Source organism: Heptranchias perlo, unplaced genomic scaffold (genome assembly GCF_035084215.1).
Source record: "Heptranchias perlo isolate sHepPer1 unplaced genomic scaffold, sHepPer1.hap1 HAP1_SCAFFOLD_100, whole genome shotgun sequence".
Taxonomy (NCBI): Eukaryota; Metazoa; Chordata; class Chondrichthyes; order Hexanchiformes; family Hexanchidae; genus Heptranchias; species Heptranchias perlo.
Window position 1 is genome coordinate 600,496 of NW_027138217.1, and position 4,655 is coordinate 605,150.

Below are 4,655 nucleotides of genomic sequence, written 5' to 3' on the forward strand. Positions count from 1 at the left end.
TTTGTTGGTTTTCAGCAAATGAACAGATTTCAGAGAGCAAGAAGTTTTTTCTTTAATAGCGTAAGATTTTATCTTAAACTACAAGAACTTTTCGTGGTTTTGTTGGTTTTCAGCAAATGAACAGATTTCAGCGAGCTGGGAGTTTTTTCTTTAATAGCGTAAGATTTTATCTTAAAATACAAGAACTTTTCGTGGTTCTTGTCAATTTTTGTTGGTTTTCATCCAATGAACTCATTTCAGTCAGCTGGATCTTTCTTCTTCAAAGCAAAAAGATTTTATCTTCAAATACAAGAACTTTTCGTGGTTTTGTTGGTTTTCAGCAAATGAACAGATTTCAGTGAGCAAGAAGTTTTTTCTTTAATAGCGTAAGATTTTATCTTAAAATACAAGAACTTTTCGTGGCTCTTGTCAATTTTTGTTGGTTTTCATCTAATGAACTTATTTCAGTCAGCTAGATCTTTCTTCTTCAAAGCAAAAAGATTTTATCTTCAAACACAAGAAATTTTCGTGGTTTTGATGGTTTTCAGCAAATGAACATAATTCAGCGAGCTGGAAGTTTTTTCCTTAATAGCGTAAGATTTTATCTTAAAATACAAGAACTTTTCGTGGTTCTTGTCAATTTTTGTTGGTTTTCATCTAATGAACTTATTTCAGTCAGCTGGATCTTTCTTCTTCAAAGCAAAAAGATTTTATCTTCAAATACAAGAACTTTTCGTGGTTTTGATGGTTTTCAGCAAATGAACATATTTCAGCGAGCTGGAAGTTTTTTCCTTAATAGAGTAAGATATTATCTTAAAATACAAGAACTTTCCGTGGTTCTTGTCAATTTTTGTTGGTTTTCATCTAATGAACTTATTTCAGTCAGCTAGATCTTTCTTCTTCAAAGCAAAAAGATTTTATCTTCAAATACAAGAAATTTTCGTGGTTTTGATGGTTTTCAGCAAATGAACATATTTCAGCGAGCTGGAAGTTTTTTCCTTAATAGCGTAAGATTTTATCTTAAAATACAAGAACTTTTCGTGGTTCTTGTCAATTTTTGTTGGTTTTCATCGAATGAACTTATTTCAGTCAGCTGGATCTTTCTTCTTCAAAGCAAAAAGATTTTATCTTCAAATACAAGAACTTTTCGTGGTTTTGATGGTTTTCAGCAAATGAACATATTTCAGCGAGCTGGAAGTTTTTTCCTTAATAGAGTAAGATATTATCTTAAAATACAAGAAGTTTTCGTGGTTCCTGTCAATTTTTGTTGGTTTACTTCTGATGAACTTATTTCAGTCAGCTGGATTTTTCTTCTTCAAAGCAAAAAGATTTTATCTTCAAATACAAGAACTTTTCGTGGTTTTGTTGGTTTTCAGCAAATGAACAGATTTCAGCGAGCCAGAAGGTTTTTCTTCAATAGCGTAAGATATTATCTTAAAATACAAGACGTTTTCGTGGTTCTTGTCAATTTTTGTTGGTTTTCATCTGATGAACTTATTTCAGTCAGCTGGATCTTTCTTCTTCAAAGCAAAAAGATTTTATCTTCAAATACAAGAAATTTTCGTGGTTTTGATGGTTTTCAGCAAATGAACATATTTCAGCGAGCTGGAAGTTTTTTCCTTAATAGCGTAAGATTTTTTCTTAAAATACAAGAACTTTTCGTGGTTCTTGTCAATTTTTGTTGGTTTTCATCTAATTAACTTATTTTAGTCAGCTGGATCTTTCATCTTCAAAGCAAAAAGATTTTATCTTCCAATACAAGAACTTTTCATGGTTTTGATGGTTTTCAGCAAATCAACATATTTCAGCGAGCAAGAAGTTTTTTCTTTCATAGCGTAAGATTTTATGTTAAAATACAAGAACTTTTCGTGGTTCTTGTCAATTTTTGTTAGTTTTCATCTAATGAACTTATTTCAGTCAGCTAGATCTTTCTTCTTCAAAGCAAAAAGATTTTATCTTCAAATACAATAACTTTTCGTGGTTTTGTTGGTTTTCAGCAAATGAACAGATTTCAGCGAGCAAGAAGTTTTTTCTTCAATAGCGTAAGATTTTATCTGAAAATACAAGAACTTTTCGTGGTTCTTGTTAATTTTTGTTGGTTTTCATCTGATGAACTTATTTCAGTCAGCTAGATCTTTCTTCTTCAAAGCAAAAAGATTTTATCTTCAAATACAAGAAATTTTAGTGGTTTTGATGGTTTTCAGCAAATGAACATATTTCAGCGAGCTGGGAGTTTTTTCTTTAATAGCGTAAGATTTTATCTTAAAATACAAGAAGTTTTCGTGGTTTTGTTGGTTTTCAGCAAATGAACAGATTTCAGCGAGCTGGGAGTTTTTTCTTTAATAGCGTAAGATTTTATCTTAAAATACAAGAACTTTTCGTGGTTCTTGTCAATTTTTGTTGGTTTTCATCTAATGAACTCATTTCAGTCAGCTCGATCTTTCTTCTTCAAAGCAAAAAGATTTTATCTTCAAATACAAGAACTTTTCGTGGTTTTGTTGGTTTTCAGCAAATGAACAGATTTCACCGAGCAAGAAGTTTTTTCTTCAATAGCGTAAGATTTTACCTTAAAATACAAGAACTTTTCGTGGTGCTTGTCAATTTTTGTTGGTTTTCATCTAATGAACTTATTTCAGTCAGCTCGATCTTTCTTCTTCAAAGCAAAAAGATTTTATCTTCAAATACAAGAACTTTTCGTGGTTTTGATGGTTTTCAGCAAATGAACATATTTCAGCGAGCTGGAAGTTTTTTCCTTAATAGCGTAAGATTTTATCTTAAAATACAAGAACTTTTCGTGGTTCTTGTCAATTTTTGTTGGTTTTCATCGAATGAACTTATTTCAGTCAGCTGGATCTTTCATCTGCAAAGCAAAAAGATTTTATCTTCAAATACAAGAACTTTTCGTGGTTTTGATGGTTTTCAGCAAATGAACAGATTTCAGCGAGCAAGACGTTTTTTCTCTAATAGCGCAAGATTTTATCTTAAAATACAAGAACTTTTCGTGGTTGTTGTCAATTTTTGTTGGTTTTCATCTGATGAACTTATTTCAGTCAGCTAGATCTTTCTTCTTCAAAGGAAAAATATTTTATCTTCAAATACAAGAACTTTTCGTGGTTTTGATGGTTTTCAGCAAATGAACATATTTCAGCGAGCTGGAAGTTTTTTCCTTAATAGCGTAAGATTTCATCTTAAAATACAAGAACTTTTCGTGGTTCTTGTCAATTTTTGTTGGTTTTCATCTCATGAACTCATTTCAGTAAGCTGGATCTTTCTTCTTCAAAGCAAAAAGATTTTATCTTCAAATACAAGAACTATTCGTGGTTTTGTTGGTTTTCAGCAAATGAACAGATTTCAGCGAGCAAGACGTTTTTTCTCTAATAGCGCAAGATTTTATCTTAAAATACAAGAACTTTTCGTGGTTGTTGTCAATTTTTGTTGGTTTTCATCTGATGAACTTATTTCAGTCAGCTAGATCTTTCTTCTTCAAAGGAAAAATATTTTATCTTCAAATACAAGAACTTTTCGTGGTTTTGATGGTTTTCAGCAAATGAACATATTTCAGCGAGCTGGAAGTTTTTTCCTTAATAGCGTAAGATTTCATCTTAAAATACAAGAACTTTTCGTGGTTCTTGTCAATTTTTGTTGGTTTTCATCTCATGAACTCATTTCAGTAAGCTGGATCTTTCTTCTTCAAAGCAAAAAGATTTTATCTTCAAATACAAGAACTATTCGTGGTTTTGTTGGTTTTCAGCAAATGAACAGATTTCAGCGAGCAAGACGTTTTTTCTCGAATAGCGCAAGATTTTATCTTAAAATACAAGAACTTTTCGTGGTTGTTGTCAATTTTTGTTGGTTTTCATCTGATGAACTTATTTCAGTCAGCTAGATCTTTCTTCTTCAAAGCAAAAAGATTTTATCTTCAAATACAAGAACTTTTCGTGGTTTTGTTGGTTTTCAGCAAATGAACAGATTTCAGCGAGCAAGAAGTTTTTTCTTTAATAGCGTAAGATTTTATCTTAAACTACAAGAACTTTTCGTGGTTTTGTTGGTTTTCAGCAAATGAACAGATTTCAGCGAGAAAGAAGTTTTTTCTTTAATAGCGTAAGATTTTATCTAAAAATACAAGAACTTTTCGTGGTTCTTGTCAATTTTTGTTGGTTTTCATCAAATGAACTCATTTCAGTCAGCTGGATCTTTCTTCTTCAAAGCAAAAAGATTTTATCTTCAAATACAAGAAATTTTCGTGGTTTTGTTGGTTTTCAGCAAATGAACAGATTTCAGCGAGCAACAAGTTTTTTCTTTAATAGCGTAAGATTTTATCTTAAAATACAAGAACTTTTCGTGGTTCTTGTCAATTTTTGTTGGTTTTCATCTAATGAACTTATTTCAGTCAGCTAGATCTTTCTTCTTCAAAGCAAAAAGATTTTATCTTCAAATACAAGAAATTTTCGTGGTTTTGATGGTTTTCAGCAAATGAACATATTTCAGCGAGCTGGAAGTTTTTTCCTTAATAGCGTAAGATTTTATCTTAAAATACAAGAACTTTTCGTGGTTCTTGTCAATTTTTGTTGGTTTTCATCTAATGAACTTGTTTTAGTCAGCTGGATCTTTCATCTTCAAAGCAAAAAGATTTTATCTTCAAACACAAGAACTTTTCATGGTTTTGATGGTTTTCA